At 40.5% G+C, this 23382-nt stretch overlaps 1 protein-coding gene and 1 pseudogene across 6 annotated transcripts in view; both read right to left on the bottom strand.

The window, feature by feature from the left end:
* The window catches only part of ZC3H12B (zinc finger CCCH-type containing 12B), an 83082-nt gene that overhangs the window by 38872 nt on the left and 20828 nt on the right, over positions 1-23382 (bottom strand). For 4 of the 6 annotated variants that reach the window (XM_053917529.2, XM_053917533.2, XM_053917532.2 and 1 more), the window contains exons 2-4: positions 20918-21114; positions 16144-16429; positions 13766-13940 (exon numbers count right to left, since the gene is read on the bottom strand). The gene's annotated coding sequence lies outside the window, so the exon portion shown is untranslated. The remainder of the gene's footprint in view (positions 1-13765; positions 13941-16143; positions 16430-20917; positions 21115-23382) is intronic. The other 2 variants (XM_053917530.2, XM_053917531.2) reach the window with 2 other exon arrangements.
* On the bottom strand, positions 2071-3661 carry LOC112300036 (lipid scramblase CLPTM1L pseudogene; annotated as a pseudogene).

Below are 23382 nucleotides of genomic sequence, written 5' to 3'. Positions count from 1 at the left end.
GGTCCAGTGGTAGCCAAAGCCAGGCATCAGCACCAAGCCTGTGTTGGAGCCCCATCCCCTCTTGAAAGGCTGAAACATTCAGGATACTCATTTAGAGGGGACAAATGATTTCAACTGTGGGAAAAGGCTTGGCTCGTCAATACCCTTCAGGGAGGAGATAAATGCTGACACTAGATTTCAGACTAGAGACAAGGCGGCATCTGTTTTAGCTCTAGAAAGGATGATGAAATCTGTTATAGAATTTTGGCCCTTGTGATAGGGAAGGTTTGTCACCTCTTCCCTACTGCAGGTATACTTGAAACCCAGGAGACAGTAAAAGGCTCCCGAGAAGCCTGAAAGGATGACACTTGGTTTAGAAATTAAAGCTCATTTAACTTTACTCATAGGAAGAGTTCTTCTATCTTGTACTTAAAGCCAAATGACTCATATCGTGATTAAAACAACTTTTTTTAATTTAAAAGTATAAATATTAGTTTCAGGTGTCCACCTGAGTGATTAGACAGTATATAACTTAGTAAGCGATCACCCTGATAAAAGTCATACCCATCTGACACCATACATATGTGTTAGAATATTATTGACTATATTGCCTATGCTGTACTTTACATTCACATGACTATTTTGTAGCAACTAATTTGTACTTCTTAATCCTTCCACTTTTTTTACATCACATAATATTGTATGTCAAGTTTACTAATGCAAAAATAAAAACATGATTTTTAAAAGTATGAATGAACACCCCTGAAACTATTTGATTTTGGAGAAAATTGCATGTTTTGCCAAAAACAAGGAAGACTGATACTGCTTTTACTTATCGAAAAAATTCTTGGTTAAAAGCACTCAAAAACAAAGTAAAATAAAAACACATAAAGGTTCTACACTGTCTTCATAGAGCCTTCTATATAAGAATCTCCCAGCAGGGGTGTCCACCTTGCGGCCCATGGTCCACATGCATCTCAGGATGGCTATGAATGCAGCCCAACACAAAATCATAAATGTACTTAAAACATTGTGAGATTTATTTTTGTGATTACATGTCACAATGTATTTCATGTGTGGCCCAAGACAACACTTCTTCCAGGGTGGCCCAGAGACGCCAAAAGGTTGGACACCCCTACTACTCAAAGGATGGACCACCCACCAGTAGCATAGGTATCACCTGGGAGCTCATTTAAATGCTGAATCTCAGACCTATTAAATCTGGATATGCACTTTAACAAAATACCAGTGAAGTGTGATAAGCACTGGCTTGGGAAATGTTTCTCCAAGTGTCTCTTGTGACTACTTTCATTAGAATCTGGGGGACTGGTTTAAAGGATAAGGCTAGTAAAAAAAATTAAGGGTACTGGGCTCTATGCTAGACCTACTAAATCACATGTCTCAGAGTGGGATCCGGGGGTGCGCGCCTTCCAGTGTAGCAGGGCATTGCATCGTGAACTCGAGCACACATCAGAGTTACTTGGAGGGCCTGCTGAAACACAGATTGTTGCGATTTACCCCAGAGTTCTCTGATTCAGTAAGTCTGAAGCAGGGCCTGAGATTTTGCATTTCTTTTCTTTCAACCAGAGAAATTTATTTTAAAATAGAAACATATATACATTAAGCTTTAAAAATAGACCAGTTTTAAATAAAAAGAAAAAAAAGCCCTTTGATCCCAGAGTCTATATAGCATGGATTGAGAAGCATTTGGAATTCACGTAAGGAGCACTTACAGACAACTGGGCATGGAAACCCACGCCTCCAGAGCCTGCCAGGTCGGGGGATACCATGGTGATGGCACAGCCACTGCTCGCGTTAGATGCCCCTGTGGCAAGAGCCACCAATGGCCAAGGGTGACCACAAGAGCCAAACACCTTAGTGACCAAGACAGATGTCTTCAGTCTGAGGGCACCATAAGTGAAGCCAGCTCCTCTCAAACACCACAGGAAGGGACTCAGGAGACATATGAGAAATGCTCAGGGGTTTTGGCAATGTAGAAGGTGTAGTGTCCATGAATTCACCAAAAATACTCAGTCAGCTGACCATCCAAGAGGTGCTGTGTAGTGGTCCATGGGTGGCCCAGGCCAGGCCTCAATGTGTGTGGGGTTTCTGCTGGGGCCTCTCCTTGTAGGACTCCCCAGATTCATTCACTCTGCTTCTGTCCACAGGGTAAGGCAGTCGCTGGTTCAGGTAGACAAGAAACACTGCATTGTCCCTGAAACAGGCGAGGAGATGGGAGGTAGGTATGGTGATGATGAAGGCAAAGACGTCATCAATGAAGGTGTTGAAGGCCTTGTACGTGAAGGCCTTCCAGGGCACATGCGCCTTTGACTTCATCTTGTAGTTCACGAAGAGCTGGGGCAGCATGAAGAGAAAGCCAAAGGCATACACCCCACTGATGAAGCTGTTGATTAACCAGCAATACCAACTCTTAAACTAGATGTTGAGCGGTGAGTAGGCGATTCCCTGGTGCACAGACGGTAGAGCAGGTAGGCCAGGTACTTCATGGCCTGAGTGTCAAACTCCTTGGTTTTCCTCTCAGATTCACTGTAGGTGCCAAACTGAAACTTGGGCCTGAGACATCTCCAAACAGCCATCACTTTCAGAGCCTTTTTCACTTTCCCCAGCTTGATGGCAGCTCTGTCACCTGCTGGGACCAGCACCAGCAGGCTTGTCTGCTCATCCAGCAGGAACAGAGAGATGACTACAGTGCTGACACGGTGCCAGAGCTCTCCTTTGGTGAACATCCCAATCATGCTCTTCTTTTTCTTCAATAAATTGATGTTGTTTTTAAATGGCAGGAAATCAAACAGAGGGTGAAACACTGTGGCAAAGAAAGTCAATGTTACAAGTTGATACCAACGAACATTCCTTTCACTTTATCAGCATTTTTCTCTGAAAATCCGAACTGCTGCAGGGAGTGCACGTGGATCCAGAAGCGGAGCCTCTCCAGAGAGATCTTGCTGTAAGACCCAGTGAGGGGCGGCTCAGTGGTGGAGTAGTTGATAGCCATGAGGTCCTTCACCCGATTGCTGAGCTCGATGAACAGGATGGAGGTGCAGTGTATGGTCTTCCCGACTTGGATCACCTTCATGTATGGCTGCACATTGGCAGGCAGGGACGACCTGTCAAAGATGAAGTCATTCACCATCACACTCAGTGTCAGTCTTGGTCTTCAGTGAGAAATTGGGCTTGTCCAGGGCAATCATCGGCTTCTTCTCAGCTTCGATCTTCTGCTCAGCAGATTCCCTAGTAAGCAGATTGACCTCTTCCAGTGTGGAAACCACGTAGGTGGTCAGAGGACACACCAGGCGAACCTGCTTCCCATCATGCCACGGCAGAATGCCAGCATGATGGAGGAAGACATACTCATACAGTGTCCCATTATTTATTGTTTTCTTTGGTAGAGAAACATTAACTGTCCTTTCAAATTTTGACTACACATCAAAGTCTTTCATGTTCAAGACAAGATCCACATTGTTCTCAGCACCAAGGTTGGGCCATGTGGTGGCATACACACTGCAGCCTGTGCCTCTGTGCCAGGTAGGGCTGGATGCAATTACCGTCACTGGTGCACGGGGTGCGTATACATGATGCTGAACATGACCAAGCAGGTGTGTACCACATATACCACAAATATGCCCACCACCAGGCTGGTGGAGGTGCTGCTGCCACTCCACATGGCACTGCTGCCCACAGGTGAGTGTGGCGCCCACCTGCCCCCATCCTTCTAGCTGCTGTGCGACCCACAAGCCTCCCACCAGATGGCCTGCCATATGCTCCTGTCTTCCACTCACGCAAGAGCCACCCTAGGGCACCACCGCTGCACAGGAAGTAATGCGCTCAGTGCCACAAGCCGCCAGCTGCCTGACATACTCTTGTCACTACCGCCCACGCCTACCTGTGACTACCAGCAGCTCAATTTTGTATTTCTAACACATTTCTCAGTGATGTTAGTCCAAGAACCACAATAAAAGATCCACTGCATAAACATCATTTTAACATGTTTAGTTATATGGTTTTCAAGTGTAGATTAGCAGCTGACAATTACAAAGGGAGTAGTCAGAGGCAGGAATACCAATAGCAGCAAGAGGCAACATCTGGTAGGCTGAGAATGCAGGGGAAGAAAATACTCAGGCCTGTCAGATTGACTACCATCAGTAAATCCACAAACAAGTGTTGGAGAGGCTGTGGAGAAAAGGGAACCCTAGTACATTGTTGGTAGGGATGCAGACTGGTGCAGCCACTGTGGAAAACAGTATGGAGTTTCCTCAGAAAACTAAAAATGGAACTGCCTTATGATCCAGGGATTCCACCTCTGGGAATATATCCTAAGATTCCTAAAACACTAGTTCAAAATAATATATGCACCCCTATGTTCATTGCAGCATTACTTACAATAGCCAAGTGCTGGAAACAGCCTAACTGCCCATCAGTAGAGAGTGGATAAAAAAGTAGTACATTTATACAACGGAATACTACTCGGCCATAAAAAAGAAGAAAGTCTTATCTTTCATGGCAACATGGATGGAACTAGAAATTATTATGCCAGGTAAAATAAGCCAGTCAGAGAAAGAAAAATACCACTTATATGTGGAGTCTAATGAACAAAATAATTTAACAAATAAAATAGAAACAGAAACATAGATACATAGAACAGACTGACAGCTATCATAGAGAAAAGGAGTAGGGGAGGTAGAAGTATACAAAGGGGGGATAAATGGGGATGGAAAGAGACTTTGCTTTGGGTAATGTGCATATAATACAGTATACATATGATGTTTTATTGAGTTGTACACTTTAAACCTGTACAGTTTTATTAACCAATGTCACCCCAATTGAGTCAATAAAAATGAGACATAAGAAATTACGACATACAAATGGCCAACAGATAGATGAAAAGGTGTTCAATGTCACTAGCTATCAGAGAAATGCAAATCAAAACTATAAAGAGATGCCACGTCACACCAGTTAGAACGGCTATTATCAACAAGACAGGTAATAACACGTGTTGGAGAGCTTGTGGAGAAAAGGAACCTCATCCACTGCTGGTGGGAATGTCAACTGGTACAGCCACTATGGAAAACAGAACAGAGGTTCCTCAAAAATTAAGAATAGAGCTACCATATGACCCAGCAATCCCTCCTCTAAGTATCTACTTGAAAAATTTTAAATCATTTATTTACAAGGACATAGACACCGCTATGTTCATTGCAACATTATTCATGGTGGCCAAGACATGCAAACAATCAAAGTGTCCTTGCATAGATGATTGGATAAAGAAGACGTGGTATGTATACAACAGAAAACTACTCAGCTATAAGAAAAGACGAAATACTGCCATTTGTGACAACATGGATGGATCTTGAGAGTATCATGTAAATCTAAATAAGTCAGATAGAAAAAAAAAAGAAAGAAGTCAGACAGAAAAAGTTAAGAACCATATTTCACTCATAGGAGGGATATAAAACAGAAAGCAGCAAATGAACAAACAGGACAAACAAACAAACATAAACTCATAGACACAGACAACAGCAGGGTGGTTACCAGAGGGTAAGGGGGTGGAGAGAGTAAAGGGTAAAAGAGTCAATACATGGTGACAGAAGGATACCTGCCTCTGGGCGGTGGGCGCACATTGCAACATACAAGTGATGGGTAATAGACATGGACACTTGAAACCTATGTCATCTTATTAACCAATGTCACCCCAATAAATTTAATTAAAAATAAAAAAGAAAGAAATGGATATATATTTCTCAGGCTACTGAGTGTACGTGTTAAGAACCTTATGTGTCTCACTCCTGCCCGTTTCCCACGACTACCAGTCTCCTAGTCATTGAGGGTAATCATTGTGTTTTATATGATAATGATGTGAGATATGCATGCTCATTAATAATGACCTCTGGTAATCAAGAAGAGGTTTAATTTTCTTTAGTTTACTGTTTAAGCAGGTATAGATTTGTTCAATATATATATCTTTTATATTTTAGAAATATTTCCATTGAGGATCAACTTTTAAACACTAATATTTAAGTTGACTTTTGAAAACTACTCTATCAACTCCAAATGATGCAGGATAAATGAAAATTATCCAACTGGAGTTTAGGCAATACAAAGATGGTGATAGCACCTAACATTTAAAAAGTAAGTTTTTTCATGTAATACAGTAATACTGAGACATCCATAATCACAATTTCTTAAAGGATGACTAAACTAAGATTCAGAAAATTGAATTAAAGTGTTGATATCACACAGGTAGTTAACTGGTAGTGGAGCTAGATTTTAACTTAGGTCTATCTGACTCCATTTTTCTAGACATTTTGCTCTCTTTACAGGGAATAAAAATTCTCAGGCTGAGAAGCTGGATATGGAGACAAGTTCTCCTGGGTCTCTGCAGGCCATACTCCTTTGTAGAGCTTCCTGTAAGACAGGTATCCAAACTTGATTAGCATTAGCAGTTTCTCTCACTTACAGAAACTACAAGAACTCCCGTAAATGCCTCTGTGTGTCGTAACTTAGAATATGCTTGCTTTCTTCCTTCACTCTGTAGGTTTCATGGTTGCATGGAACCACCCCTGCCTCTTCCTACACTGATCCTTCCTGCTCTACACTCTAATTCTTCAGTGGCAACGCAGAAGGGCTAGTGGGGATACAAGAGACAAACAGAGATAAAGAGAGAGGAAAGACCTATGGTCCGTGTAGCTGTCTCTCCTCTCCCATTCCTGTATGTCCCCAGTGCCTGGGCTGATCTCCACATCATTTTCACAGTCTCACCCTTCTCCTATGATAACTTCCTCAAACACTGGTGCTGCTTGGTTCTCTGGAATGAAGATAAAGCTCACTTATCCCTCCAAGATTTCGGGCCCCACCATTCACATGTACACACACATTCAGTTGTTCTGGGAGGGCTAAGTGAATGGGATGCTTAGGAGTAGAAACTCTTACACTCCCTGTCTCTTTCTTGCGATTGTTGGCAGCTGGTATTCTTCAAAACTTCCAGAACAGCAGAATGCTTGCTCCATTCAGGATGGGCAACTGAGAAGGAGTATTGTTTTATTCCATTGTGTGTCTCAAAAGAAAGAAAATGGGAAAAATGAAAGGAGCAGAAATGTTTTGTACAGCAGACGTAGGTAAAATTCCTACCATTTCCACTTACAGTTGGATGACTTGGAACACCATTTAATTTATCTGATTTATAGGGGTTCTTATAGGCTAATAACCCTTGTCATTCTTACTTCACAGAATGGTTATGAAATGCTAATGAAATAAATAAATATGGAAGTGCCCTGGAAAGTGTAAGTATGTATGTATATATTTGATTGCTAATACAATTGTGTGTTCCTGGAATTTCACGTTTCAGTGTTATCATGGTTAGATTTTCATAGTACTATTCATGTATTCAAGATGCATTTATGGAGCACTTGCTTTATTATAGGCACTATACCGGGAATGGAGAGTACAGAAATATACCAGATACAATTATTTTTCTGAGTGAGGGAATCAGCTCAGGTGGATTGATAGGTTTTAGTGGTGGTGGGAGAGGAATGCGACTGATGACTGGCCAGGGAATCCAACTACTACTTTTATGTCAGTAATTTAGAAATTAACTTTATTATGCGGTTTACGTATGGAGTCACATCAGTAAAATGCTGGAGCAGGCAGCTCCAAATTCCTATCCTTTCACAGACAAATCAAAAAACAAGTAGAAAGTGTCAGTGCGAACTTTGTCAGTACTCTGGAAAACAGTAAAACGTTTATAGCAACCAAGCAAATGAGGAATCAAGGGAAAGCCAATTTAAAATTATAAGAATGTTTTATAGTGTTTTTATTGACCTTTGCTTCACCCCTCCCAGTTCAGGTGTGATCTTGAAGATAGCAGTCCCTACTCCCAATGCGTGACCCTGGTTTCTGGTTGCAGAGGGAGTGGGCAAAACCTCATTTGCAAGTTCTTGTGTTAGTCTGTTCTAACCTGTCTGAGAGCTGCATGGAAGACTGATGCAAGGTGCTCCTACCTGTTTCACCTAACTTGGAACTCACGGGAAGAGTGGAAGGCATAGTTTGAAAAAGTTGGAAGGGCGCATGGAAAATCTGCGCCATCAGGGTCAAAAGACTAAAGCCAAAAGTTGCATTTCAAGATGGAGACATAAGAATACCCTGATCTCACCCTCTCCTACAGACATGCTGAGTCTACAGCAGTGTATGGAACAACTTCCTCTGAAAAAACATAAAAATTAGTGGGGCGACCCCTTCTCATTGAGCAAAAGACAGAAATACACATTAGAGCGGGGAGGAAGGGCTGAGACACCATCTCTCCATAAAATCAACCCCTGGCAGAGCAACCCACAATCCGGAGGGAATTCAAAAGTCAGAGTGTCTTCCAAGTGAAGGGTTCATACCCACATAGGGCTCCCCAACTTTTAAGATTAGTACCTGAAAGATGAATCCCCAAGACACTTAACTTTAAAAACCAATGAGGCTCATGCCCACAAGACCTGCAGGGCTGCGGCACACTGAGAAACAGTTCTTAAGGGGCTCACACTCAGCCTCGCCTACCCCAGGGTCCAGTGCGTGAACTGCCCTTTGAAAAGCACCCAGACTTTATGTGAAAGAGGCTCATTTGCTAATTTTAAAGCATTGGTCTGAGAGCACAGGTCTGCTGGGATGCTCTCTGGGAATGGAGATTAGTGGACACCGTCTACTACTCTCTGTCTGCTTTGTTAAAGCCACCAGGCAATATCTTTTTTTTTTCATTTCTTTGTATTGGTTTTCTTTACTTTTTAAAGAAGTTGCTAACTTCGCACTCGCCTTCTGCCTTGCTCCAGCCAGTCGGTGCCATCTTCTCACGCCCTCTGCTGTGCTGCAAAGCACCAGAATCTCTCAGCCGAAAGCCTCTACACATGTCTGCTAACCAAGGTTTTGTGGCTGCCACCCAAGGGACACCCCTTGATCAGATGGCTCTGAAGGCCAGGGAGGCTTGCATTCCTGGGAAGTAACAATCAGAGAGACAGTTCTTGGCAGGCTACCACCCCCAAGGCACTGCACAGACAACAGACTGAAACACACCCCCAGCCTCTCTGTGAAACAGACTTGCTTGCTTGTCAGAATCTTTAGCCTGAGGGGCAGCTCCTGGTGTGGCACACTTACAGGGTCCTATGGAGGTGCTCTCAGGGAACAGAGGCCAGGAGATGCAATCTTCGTGTTCTCCCTCTGCCTCACTTTAACTTGCTGGTATCTTTCAGAAAAGAGGGCTTATACCTTTGGTGCCCTGATTTTTGTGGCTGCTTTAAGGAGATACCTCTATATCACCTGGCTCTGGTGGCCAGTGGGGCTTATGCTTTCAGCCCTACAGGACTATATGTGCTGGCATTTGTTAAAAGCAAATGACTGAAGGTCTGGCTTCCAATCAGCCTGAATATAGATGCCGACTGAGATGCTCCCCTTTGGGACACCCTCAATTACTGGGAGTATTAAAAATAAAATAGGCTGTTTGGGAGAGAGTGGAGCCTAAGATGGCAGGGGAAGGGAGATTCTGAATTTACCTCTTCCCATGCACACACCAAATTTACAGCTATATATAATTTCCCTTTGAAAATGATCTGAAAACTAGATAAACTGCTCTCCACAATAAAAGATAAAGGGATTACTCCGAGATGGGTAAGAGAGGCAGAGACACAGTCTTGTTAGAAAAATCCCACCTCCAAACATGTCAACACACGAGAGAGGGATCTCACCAGACAGGGGCTTTTCCTGGAGGAGTGAGGGGTTGGTACCTCACATCTGGAATCCTGAGCCCTGGTAGCTGCACTGGAGAAACAAGCCCCTAAAACATCTGCCTTAGAAAATCAATGGGGATGAAGTTTAAAGGATACCATGTGTTATAAAAACTGAGACTCCTTTCTTAAAAGGCCTGGGTGTGGTCTCACTCACCTGGAGGGCCAGCAGTTTGAAAAGTACCCAAACTATATGGGAAAGACATTCATTTATTAGACTAAAAATCATTAGCTGGATGGATGGGAGACAGTTGAAATGCTCCCTGGAGCCCCCAGCAGGTGTGGCTCAGCTGTTTGGGCTCGTCCTGCAAACCAAAAGTTCACTGGTTTGATTCCTGTTCAGGACGCATGCGTGGGTTACAGGTTCAGTCCCCACTCGAGGCATGTACAGAAGGCAGCCAATCAAGGTTTCTCTCTCACATCTATGTTTCCTTCCCTTTTTCTCCCTCCCCTCTCCTCTCTCTAAAATAAAAAATAAAAATTGAAAAAAAAATGCTCCACGGAAACACCATTATGGCAGTTTCTACATAACGTGCTAATGCAGGCAGGTGCTAGCAGTCACAGCATTATCCCATAGCTTTGCTAAAGCCAGAGATGTGGGCTGCTGTAACACTGCCCTACTTCCTGATTGGGCAGTGAGTGTGAATGGGTTGTGGCATTCTCCTGCTCCCTACCCAACATCTGTGAGTGCAGCTGGTTGTGAACCCCCCTCCACCCCGCTAGAGAGCATGTGCACTTGTGCCATTCTCCTGCCAGCCTCAAGCTAGAGCACATGCACAGACAAGGCACTCTTGCTGCAGCGCTGCAGCCCATGGCCACTTCCAGTCAAGACAGTTTTCTGCAGCTTTTCTGAAGCAAGCCAGTGAGCCCTGCCCCCTACATTCTACAGCTACTTTGCTAAAGGCAATGGATGCACACAATCCACTCATATAATACTGTCCTATTCTTGTTTTTCATGTCACATTTTATAATAAGTTTTATTTTTTTTCAAGATTCTATTTATTTTTTAGACAGAGGGGAAAAGGGAGGGAGAAAGAGAGGGGGAGAGAACATCGATATGAGAGAGACACATGGATCTGTTGTCTCCCAGGGACCCAGCCCACAACCCAAACATGTGCCCTGACCAGGAATTGAACAAGCGACCTTTTGGATCACAGGCTGGCACTCAAGTCACTGAGCCACACCAGCCAGGGCTGCCCTAATTCTTTACATTTAACATATGAAAACCCAGTAAATTTTCTTTTAAATTCATTTGGTAGATGAATTCCACTTATTCTAAGCCTGGATAATATCACCTAGGCAGCCTGGTATAGTGGAAAAACACTGAGCGTAGAGACAGACAGACCAGAGCTGGATTTTTGACTCTATCATGTACTAACTATGTGACTGCAAACCTTTCAACCTCGGTTTCTTAATTTATTATGTAAGATAAATGATGAAATGCTGTTATTTTGAGACAGAAATGAGATGCTAGATCTTAAAATACTTTGAAAAAGTAAAGAATTATGTTAACTACACCCCAGTAAAGCTATTCGTGTAAGTGAATGTTTATGACAACACAATGAGAACACATTTTATGTAATTTTTTTCTTTTTCCTTTTGGGTGTAAAACATCACCCTAAAATCTATATACCATTTGAATACTTTTATTGTAATTAAAAATAGGATCACAGATGATCAATGCTGAAATAGACCTTGAAGATAATCTAGTCTATCCCACATAACTGGATGGAAGAAACCCTGAGGCCGAGAGCAAAGAGGGACTTGCCTCAGATTACGCAATTAGTCTGGAGATCAGGATTGGCGCTTTGCTGTCCTTTGTTCCCGTTCAGTGCCTTTCCTGCTCAACCACAATGTCTCATCTCAATGGTCCTTCTGGGTTTTGTTATGAAACTACTGTCTTTCCCCAACTTCCCCTTGATTGCCCTGAACCAAAAAGTTGATATGCCTTGTTAAGCAAGCTTCTCCTTGAGGGGAGAAGAACACTTTACATGGAGAGAATAATGTAGGAGGCAGCTCTTCCATGCATTTTTACCTTCCTGCCAGTATCTTGTGAACTACTGCATGGCTCCTGGGGCAATCGGTAGCAGAGTCAGGAAAAGTGACTCATCAGAAATACTCAGACCTTGGTGTTCATTTGATTCCCTTTCCCCTTACATTGCGATAGAATTTTATTGCTCACAAAGTACATTCATATTTATTGTCTGAACTTATTCTCACAGCAGCTATATGAGGCAGGGATTATTATCCCCATATCACAGATTAAAAAAACTGAGGATTAGAGAGATTACGTATCAAAATTTATGTAGTAAATAAGAGACACAGCTAACATTTCAACTCAGATTCTCTAAATCGAATAAAGGGATCTCGCCACTATACCACAGTTGCATATAATTGTGACATACTTAATGAATTCTGGAAAATATTGGTAAAGATGTAATCAAAAGTTAATAAAATGTCATATAGAATAAGTTTTAAGGCTGTAACTTAATAAAAATAGACTAATATTTCCAACTTTGAAACTACCTAAATGATTCTAAATTCTAAACATAAAAGAAGCTTAAATTCCTTAGGCTGATCAAGGGTCCAAAAGTATGCGACAAGGGTCTAGAATGAGTCAGAAAGAACATTGCTGCTTTAGCTGCATTAATTAAACATATAACAAAACAGAAGCCTTCATTCCTATACTTACAAAGGGTATAAATGCTCTGGAAAACTTGGTTTTCATTCACATAATATATGGAAAAATGAAGAAGAAAAAGGAAAAAGGAAAAAAGTCAGAACCACAGCTATTTCACTGCTTGAGAATGGTTTCTTGTCTCTGTAGTGCTGATGTTTCTTCAGTTGCATATATTGGGGTTGCTGAAGCATTTTCTGAATATACTGTGTGAAAAACTTCCCTAGGAAAACTAAAATGAAGTACAGGTACAATTCTTCATAAGGAAACCATGAAATGATATAGTCATAGTTTTCTCTTAGATATTTAGTCCTTTCTAAGTACAGCACTAGGTGTAGGAGAGACCTGGATCTAAAACACAACCCGGAACTTAACAGTTACATGACCTTAGGCAAGTGAAGTAACTCATTCAAGACTGTTTCTCTGTGTAAACCAGAAAGGATGATAGTGTATACCCCACTGAATTGTTATGAGGATTAAAGACAATAACAAATGTAAAGCAGTTGGAACATGATTAGTAAAGCTCAAAAGGCATTACTTTCTTTTCTCTCACTCCCTCCTAGGCTGGTTTCCTGTTACAAACACCTATATATACTTTTAAAAATTATTATTAAATGTATTGGGTTGACATTGGTTAATAAAAATTATATGGGTTTCAAGTATACAATTCTATAATATACCATCTGTATATTGTATGGTGTGTTCACCCTTCAAGTCAGGTCCCCTTCCATCACCATTTATCCCCCTTTACCCTCTCCTACCTCCCCCACCCCTTTCCTTCTGGTAACCACCCTGCTGTTGTCTGTGTCTATGAGGTTTTTTTTTCTTAATCCCTTCACCTTTTTCACCCAGCCCCCCAAACCACCTCCCCTCTGACAGCAATCAGTCTGTTTTCTATCTGTGAGTATGTTTCTATTTTGTTCATCAGTTTATTTTGTTCATTAAATTCCACACATAAGTGAGATCGTATGGTATTTGTCTTTCTCTGACTGGCTTATTTCACTTAGCATAACCTTCTCCAGGTCTATCGATGCTGTTGCAAAGGGCAAGATTTCCTTCTTTTTTATAGCTGAATAGTATTCCATTGTATAAACGTACCACAGCTAGAAAGCCTACACATCTTTTAACCTAAGAAGATAATTTTATTAGCTGTGTACTTCAGGTTTTCACAATTGCTTTGATAGCTCAACTTTTCTGAAAGCTTAACTTTCTTGTAAAAGTAGCCTCAGCTCTTTATATTATACAGCTCATGATAATCTTCTCACTGAAATCTATTCTCTCTCTCACACACATACAGATACGCTTACTCCTTAATAAAAATAACTGCCAAAGAACTCACCTCTTAACATCTCCAACATTTCCAACTTTCCAACTTCTGGCACTGATCTTCAGCAAGCTCAATTATTTTTTGAAGGCCTGCAGTCCACATCTGTATTTCTTACTTGTGCAGCTTATCCATCACATCATGGCTTTTATCCTTTGTTGTTGAGGCAGAATGTCCAAGAATCCTAAGCCTGGGGAAAGGGAAATTCCAATAGAGTTGCATGAGCAGAGGCAACCCTTCCTCTAAAACATGTACTACCCATTTACAGTTCGGTACTACAGCCAGGGCAGCAAGGGCTTTGGATCTCAACGGTTGACAGTTCCCTTCAATAACTGTGCTAATCTGAGCTGTAGCACTGTTCTAGTCTTCTATATATACTGACACTCAGAATTTTCCATAGGCCTAACAGAACTTACATTGTAATAGTGGAAAAGCCTCAGTCTAAAAGAACAGTGGTTAAATTATGTGTGTGTGCATGCAAGCACACGCATTTTTTCAAAAAAGAAAAACACAGATGAACAGTTAATTTAAGAACTACTTTATCTAGGCTTTTCATTAAGTAGCAGAATGTTTCCAGATGAATCCTACGTGAAATTTGCAGATTAGTTATGACTATTTCTTCTTGTTGATCTTCTATGCAAAAAAATAAGATCACAATCTTAAAAGAACACAATTCCGAATAAACATTAATTTCCTAATGACTTGAAATGTATTAAATTTCCCCTTGAGGAGACTTTTCTGTCCTTCAGTTCCCTCATGGTCCAATTAACTACAAAGTCACACACAGTTTACAAAGTTGACAGAAACAAGAAAAACAGATAAGACTAGCTTTGAACATTTTACCCATTCTCTTCTATATCACTCCAAAATAAATGAATGAACGATCTTTTAGGAACACTTAAAATGCTAAACCATTAGCTAATAACTGATGACCATTTTCTATTCTGAGGTGATTCAAAACATGTTTCCCACCTAGAAGTCAAAACATTAAATCATGGTCCAGGAGCAAAGTATGGCTTAACAAAAGTTTTGCACAGGCCCTTATCATTATCCCCACTCCCTAACTTTGGGCATTTTCCCATTCCCCGAACACTACTGTTACTAATGTGGTAACTTTATTTTCCAAACTCCAAATTATCTGATAAGATCTGATAAATGAGATTTTTGTGCTGATTCTTAAGAGCCAGATACAATCCAGGAGAGATACCTTGGATACTGAAAAAAAAAATAGAACTTCTGAACACTGATGGTTTGGAAGGATAATAGAAGAGAACGTTTGAAATTAAGAATGTCTTAAAAAATTTGGTTACGGCATGACTAGGACATTGAGTCAATGACACTGGATAGGTGAACAAAATCAATTAAAAATCAATGCAGGAAAAACTGGCAATAGTATGTAACCTGAAATCATCAGAAAATATATTTCATAGTTCATGCAGACATATATAAATTTCAAGAGAAGGGCATGTAGCTTTATGCAAATATGCCTATGACCTTCTATTATATGTGAAACAGGTTCAAGAGTGAGATGCTATTCTAGAGTTGATACCCCATGTATATATTATCAGAATATTAGGCTTACTGCTGAAGCTGGCATCTGTAGGGAAATATATTCCCATGAGGCACTGGCATCTGAGCTGGCGATACCGGCAAATATGTTGTTAGTTGTAACTCCTTGTTGCCACAGGTATCATCATGAGCAGGTCAACCTTGTTTACACACATCCCCTCTTGATCCTATTGTTTTAATGATTTATAGATGCAATAATACAACATTTTTGGGCAGCCAAGAAAAAGCTTACAATATGTCTCTGAAGTCTAGAAGGAGACTAAGAAGAACGTTCTCAATAGTTTTCATTTTGCTAAACTAAGCTTCTTTCTAAAAGATTTTATTTATTCATTTTTTAGACAGGGGAAGGGAGGAAGACAGGGAGAAAAACATCAATGTGTGGTTGCCTCTCATGTGTCCCCAAACTGGGGACCTAGCCCCGCAACCCAGGCATGGGTCCTGACTGGGAATTGAACCAGCAACTCTTTGGTTTGCAGGCTGGTGGTCAATCCACTGTGCTACACCAGCCAGGAGTAAACTAAGCTACTTGAAGATGGGATGAGTCTTACTCATCCCTAACTCCCCTATGCTAAGTTTCACATATATATAGTAGATGCTCCACAAATATATGTTAAATAGCTTATAATATCCTTGGGGGGAAAAACATATTCCTGACCTTCCAAGTTGTTCTTCTTATCTTTATTACTGAGTAGCAGCTATTTTCTAGAGTTGACTGTCATCTTATAGGCAAGCAGGATAGGAAGCAATGTTTTAAAGTACCAGATAAATTTATTCAAACAATAGTGCAAATGTGGAATATATGGCTTGGAGGAGCTACTACTCACCTACACACTTTCTCATGTGTCCAGGATGAAGGAAACAGGTGGTCATTATCTTTCTTTCCAAGTGCCACCTATGAAATGCATGGTCCTTAAAAGAAGCTGTGGTACCTTGCAACTTGGCAATTTAGGCTACTTCCTTGTAAAGGGGCAAGAAGAAGCACAATCAGTGACTGTTAACTGTATGTCTCTCACAGAGTGAAATCTTGCTAGAATACAGAAGGTAGTGAAGAGAGTTAAGAAAGTGTATCATTCTTCAGTAGCTTTCCAGACATCTAATCTTCACAACGGTCTGGCTGGCAGAAAGAGAGAGAGAGGAGAGGAGAGAGAGAGAGAAAGAGAGAAAATTAAAATAAACGTGACCTCGCAATAGCAAAGAACAAATACATACACAACAGGATCCCAAGAAATTTCTGAAATTTCATGAGCAAGCTAAAGGGCTACCAGCAGGGCAGATGACTATCACTAGAAGAAACAAGTCTATTAGAAGAAACCAAATCCATAAACTTGTTTCCTATTTCTACCACTTTTAAAAAAGAATCATTCACCTTTGTATAACTGGTAAATCAGAAACCATTTTTTTGACCAATGAGAAAAATACCCTTTCTCTTGCATACATATATGTACTTATGTATGTACATATATAGACACCAAGAAATACATTACTACAATAGACAGTTAATATGTAGTAATTCATTAATACAGGTTAAGCAAATAAGACCCAAACAGATTCAAATTGAGACTATTAAGTAGTCTAATGCTGTGTACTAGATGATTGACTTAGTTTTGTATATTTTCTTCGGTGGAAATACCTTCACACAGTTTTATGTTCTCACACAAATATTACTTCAAGAAGGTCACTAAACCAAACAGAAAGGAGAAATCTGTACAATTGCTGATCCGAATTTACATGTGGAAGTTTTCTCACAATCAAGATATGCCCCGAACTGAAGACTATGTGAGTTGGCCATGTCAGGGTAACAGATGGACTGGATATATTAGTGCCCGAATCTCTTATTGTAATCCAGAAGCCAAGCAATAGAAGTCAAGGACAGGGCATAAATATTGTTGATGTGCTAAGAAGGGAACAGTCATGATAGTATTCTTGCTACCTCTTATTATACACAAATCAACTTTCTAAGGATGTCAAAGTGTATCAAGTATTACTTAGGACTTAAAGGAGCTCTCAGGCTATAGCCTTCTTTAATATGAGAAAACATTAAAAGAAAAATTCAAATTTCAGAAAATATATTTTCATAGCTTCAACTGGAAAAAGAAATTTAAAGGCCAACAAAAATGTCACGCAAATGATGGTTTACCAAACAAGTCCATATATTTACCCCATTTGAATTTTAGAATCAACATATGAAATAAACAAGGTAAAGATGATTTTGTTGTTATCTAAATGAGGAAACTGAGGCCCTGAAATGTTATGTGATTTATCACATGTCATAAAAATCTACACTGGTGGAGGCAGAACTGGAAGGCCAGTCTTCTGACACCTAGTACATTTTTTCTTCCACCTCCCAGACCACTGCTGAGTAGCACCCCACTGTACATATATACCACCATTTGTTTATTCATTCACCTGTTGGTGAACCTTTGGGTTATTCCCAGTTTTACAACTAAAACTGCTATAAATATTATGTACAAATCTGTGTATGAACATATGCTTTCATTTCCCTTGGTCAAATAACTATGAGTGGAAAGACTGGTTCATATGTAGTTATACACTTAACTTTTTAAGGAGCTACCAAACTGTTTTCCAAAGCAGTTGCATCAATTTACATTCTCACCAGCAGTGGCTGTATGAGTTCTAGTTTCTCTACATCCTTACTAACATTTTGTATGGTCGGGTTTTTAAAAAAAAATTTACTCATTCTAATAGGTATGCAGTGGTAACTTGTGGTGCTTTTAATTAGCATTTCTCTAGTGATTACTTATATTTAATATTTTCCTGTGCTTATTTGCAATTGCTATCTCTTTTGTGGTTGGAAGTGACTATTCAAATATTTTGCCTTTTTAAAAAAATTAGGTGTTTTTTCATATTAGTGAGCTTATATTTTTATTTATTTTAGGGAAAGAATAAATCATACTTTGGTCCACAGATTTTACCAACTAGTGAACTATGAATCTAACACTACTACGTATAGATAATAGCAACTATGCATGAGAATCTCAACTTGTAGACAATGCAGTCAAATGATCATAACAATAAAAGCAAAACAAATGTCTTAAAACAAAAACAAAAACTCTATGTTAACAAAACAGCTTTTGGCTTATATCTAAAAACAGATATGTTCATATGGTATTTGTCTTTCTCTGACACTTATATGTGGAATCTAAAGACAAATATAAATGAAAAAACAAAACAGAAACAGATTCATAGATATAGAAAACAGACTGATGGTTGCCAGAGGGATGGGGGGTTTTGATAATTCTTTATATATTTCATATTCAAGTTCTTTATCAGATATGTGATTTGTAAATATTCTCCCCCTAGCTGTGGCTTGTCTTTCCAATCCCTTGACAATGTCTTTTAAAAACTTCTTTATTTTTCTCCCCAGTTGGTGTGGCTCAGTAGACTGAGCACCAGCCTGCAACTGAAAGGTTGCGGGTTCAATTCCCAATCAGGGCACATGCCTGGGTTGCAGGCCAAGTCCCTGGTTGGGAGCATTTCGAGAGGCAACCAATTGATGTTTCTCTCCCTCTCTGCCTCCCTCCCTTCCCCTCTCTCTAAAAATAAATAAATAAAATCTTTTTTAAAATTTATTTTTCAATTAGTTTACACTCAATATTATATTGTATTACTTTCAGGTGTGCAGTATAGTGGTTAAACAGTCATATACTTTACAAAGTGTTCCCCCCCAATATTTCCAGTACCTACCTGCCACCATACATATACTACAATATTATTGACTATATTTCCTATGGTGTACTTTATATCCCCACGACTACTTTGTAACTACCAATCTGTACTTCTTTACCCCTTCATCTTCTTCACCCAGTTCCCCAAACCCGCCTCACCTCTGGCAACCATCAGTCTGTCCTCTGTATCTATGAGGCTGTTTCAATTTTGTTTGTTCATTTATTTTGTTATTTAGATTCCACAAATAAGTGAAATCATATGATATTTGTCTTTCTCTGACTGGCTTATTTAATTTAGCATAATACCCTCTAGGTCAATCCATGCTGTCACAAATGGTAAGATTTCATTCTTTTTTATGGCTGAGTAATATCCCATTGTGTAAATGTACCACAGCTTTTTTATCCACTTGTCTATTGTCGGACACTTGGGTTGCTTCCATGTCTTGGCCATTGTAAATAACATCACAATGAACATATTCTTTCCAATCTGTGTTTTAGTGTTCTTTGAATATATACCCAGAAATGGAACTGCTGTGTCATAAAGCAGTTCCATTTTTAATTTCTTGAGGAACATCCATACTGTTTTCCACAGTGGCTGCATGAGTCTGCATTCCCACCAACGGTGTGGTGCACTAGGGTTCCCTTTTCTCCACATCCTCACCAACACTTGCTGTTTGTTGATTTGGTTTAATGGCTGTTCTGACAGGCATGAGATGATATCTCACTTTGGTTTTAATTTGCATCTCTCTGATGATTAGTGGCGTTCAGCATCTTTTCATATGACCATGGGCCATCTGTATGTCCTCTTTGGAGAAGTGTCTATTCAGGTCCTCTGCCCATTTTTTAATTGGAATGTTTGGTTTTTGGTATTGAATTATGTGTATTCTTTATAAAGTTTCGATATTAACTGGGAAGAGATGCTTACAGAGATAGTAGCATCGAGTAGTGAAAAGCAAGGGGGTACCTGTTCACCAAGGAGAGGTGGAGCCCACTGGAGGCACAGGCACCCTCTTAAAGGGACAATGCACAAAATTGTGTTGGCAGCCACTCACCCTGGGCTCCCACAGAGAGAGGGTGGTGAGGACTGCAGCGTCCTGAGGAGAATCTGGAGCTTGTGACTCTGGGGAGACATGTGGGGGAACAGGTGCCAGGATCCCGGTGTTGAGTCAATCTCAGATACCGTTAGTAGACAACTTTTCTGGGCCAATCAATCCCCTATGAGCAGTGTCAGTCTGGAGGAAGGCGATTACCCATTACCCCACCCTTCAGAATTCCTTGCACCCCATTCTTAAAAATGTCTGTTGCCTCACGCTACTCTGCTCACAGGAGACTGGATAGAAACACCCTCCTGACCACAGACCCAATATCTGGGCTCCTGAGGCCCCACCCACCTGAATACTATTGGCTCTGCCCCACGAAGTCAGGGCAAAATCCAGGACAGACTCAGTGACTGTGGGGCAACCATACCCACCACCTTCCCTGAAGCCTGAAGGGCACCTCCCCCTCACTGGAGACCCATAAATTCCATTCTCTGGATTCTGCCAGAGGCTCTCTCAGTGACTAAGCCTAGCAGGCAGCTGGCAGGCCAACAGAGGCAGACAGGGGCAGAATCTGGGATGCCCTGGGTCATTTGCTAGCCTGCCCCTGGATTGGGTGCCTTGAAGAGCAGCTTGGTTCTTCTCAGGTGTAGCCAGGTACAGCAGGGCCAGACACAAACTGTGGACCCCTTGTAGCTTCGACAGGTTGCCGAGGGCAAGGCACCGACAGCACTTCTGACATTGGCCAGAGCTGGAGTCCCATCCTAGGGGCCCAGAACCAACATGCCAAGTGGCCAGCGTCAGACAACCACAGAGCAAGATCCAACAAACTTCGAAAACAGTATATTCAAAGGGAGATTGCAGAAGGCACCAACCTCTGCAGAGAAGAATTCCATTTTTCTCTTTTTAAAATTTTTAAATTTTTGGCTTCTTTTTTCTATTTATTTTATTTTCTTCTTTTCCATTTCTCCTTTCTTTGTATGCAATTAAAATTAATTTGTTACTGGCTTAAAAGAGGTTGTTATAACTGTAAGATGTTTTATGTAATCTTCATGGCAATCACAAAAAATACCTATAAAAGATACACAAGAGAACATGAGAAAAAAATGAAAGCATGTTACTACAAAAAAAAGAAAACTATGAAGGAAACATCAAGGAAAACATCAAAAGAGGTAAGAGGGACAAAAACTACAAAATAGACAGAAAACAACAGAATTGCAGTTTTAAGTCCTTCCCTGTCAACAATGACTTGAAATGTAAATAGATTTTACTCTAATGAAAATACATAGAGTGGCTGGATGAATTTTTAAAAATCTCACTATATGCTGCCTACAAAGAACTCATTTTAGATTTAAGGCCATATATAGGCCAAAAGTGAAAGGATGGAATAAAATATTCTATGGAAATGGTAATGAAAAGAATAGGTGGCCATATTTACATTAAACTAAATAGACTTTAAGTCAAAAACTGTCACAGAAACAAAGAAAGATATTTATAATGGTAAAAGTTAGTTCAACAAGTATGTATAACAATTATAAATATATATGCCATCAACATCAGAAACTCCAAATATATGAGTCAAACATTGAGAACACTAAAGGGAGAAGTAGAGAGCAGCACAACAATAGTAGGAGATTTCAGTACCTCAGATTCAATCATGGATGGAACACCCGTACAGACTACAGAATATCCATAAGAAAACAGAGAACCTGCACGCTGTAAACCACTCGGAACACCACGGACCTGACAGATGCACACACGCACAGGGTGGGGCAAAAGGAGGTTTACAGTTGTTCACGTGGAAAGTGACATAATAATTAATAAATAATAATACAAGAATAAACTTTGTTTTTGTATACTCACAACTGTGTGTGTGTGTGTGGGGGGGGTAAAACCCAATGACAGTAGAGTATTTATTCTTCATAAGTACAGATAGAATATTCCCTGGGATAAATCACTTTACATCACAAAACAAGTCTTAAGAAATTTAAGAATTAAGAAGACTGAAAGCATAAGTATCTACTCTGATCTCGATGCACTGAAATTAGAGATGAATAGCAAAATGAAAGTTAGAATATTCTCACATATGCGGACATGAAACAACACATCCTTGAAAAACCAACATGTCAACCAAAAGGGATATAAGAGAATCACAGTAGCATAAGACATTCCTCCTTTTTGTCCTCCTTTTTGAACAATGAATTAGACATCCATCCATGAACAAAAGAACCACTGTAAAACCTAGCACCTACATCAAGGGACCCAAGAGAAGTCTTGGCCACCAGTGCATCTGACAATAATAAGGAGACAGATCTCAGTACAGATCTCAGCTTTGGAAACTATAGAGCTAGCAAACCTGCTCAGACCAATCAGGAAAAATCCTGGATAATGCTGACCTTGGCAGATTTCCACACATGAGGCAGAATTTGCAGAAATCCATCTTTCTTTAGGGAGATTCCAGTATGGTAATGGAAAAAAATATAAGTTTGGTTGCAGCAGAGGCAGCAGTAAGAAATTTTCCCAGCACCACCCACCCCCAACGATATAGTAGAGAGGGCTGACCTATTGGACGGCAGTGACTTCTCCCTCTGGGGAGAGAGTGCTGAGAGAGAGCCTAGTTAACCTAGTGATACAGCATGCATCTGGTGAAACCTCTTTTACCTCAGGAGCACCAAGAGTACTAAGGTGAGACCTCCATGACTGGAGGGAGACAGGTTATTTGGAAAGAGGCAAATAAGAATAGAACTGTACACTTGAAACATATATAATTTTATTAATGAATGTTACCCCAAATAAATTTATTAAAAAATAAAAATAAATAGACCTCTGAGATTGAAAGACTTTATTTTTTTAAAGATTTTATTTATTTTTAGAGAAGGGAAGGGAGGGACAAAGAGAGGGAGAGAAACATGGATGTGAGACAGAAGCATCGATCAGTTGCCTCTTGTAAGCACCCCAACGGGGGACCTGGCCCACAACCCATGTACGTGCCATGACTGGGAATCGAACCAGTGGCCTTTTGCCCTCTGGAACAATGCTCAACCAATTGAGCCACACCAGTCAGGGCGAAAGAAAGAATTTCAAAGGGTAATAAAGGGGTTGCACTCAGCAGGAAGTCCATCCATGAACCTCTGTGAGTGCCACACTCAGGGGTCTCTCTGCTAGGTCCACAGGCAATCTCAACACACTAAGTAATAAACCCAAACTTCTTTCCACTCTGAGACTGGTCCCCTGTTTGGACCTCTGTGTGCAGTGCATGATAAGGACCTCCAGTAGACAGAGAGGCCTCAGTGTATGAGCAAGGTAGAAAGTACAAACTTGAGCTATAGCATCACCTTCT

Source organism: Desmodus rotundus, chromosome X (genome assembly GCF_022682495.2).
Source record: "Desmodus rotundus isolate HL8 chromosome X, HLdesRot8A.1, whole genome shotgun sequence".
Taxonomy (NCBI): domain Eukaryota; kingdom Metazoa; phylum Chordata; class Mammalia; order Chiroptera; family Phyllostomidae; genus Desmodus; species Desmodus rotundus.
Note: the sequence above shows the minus strand (reverse complement) of the source record. Positions and strands in the feature narration are given on the sequence as shown.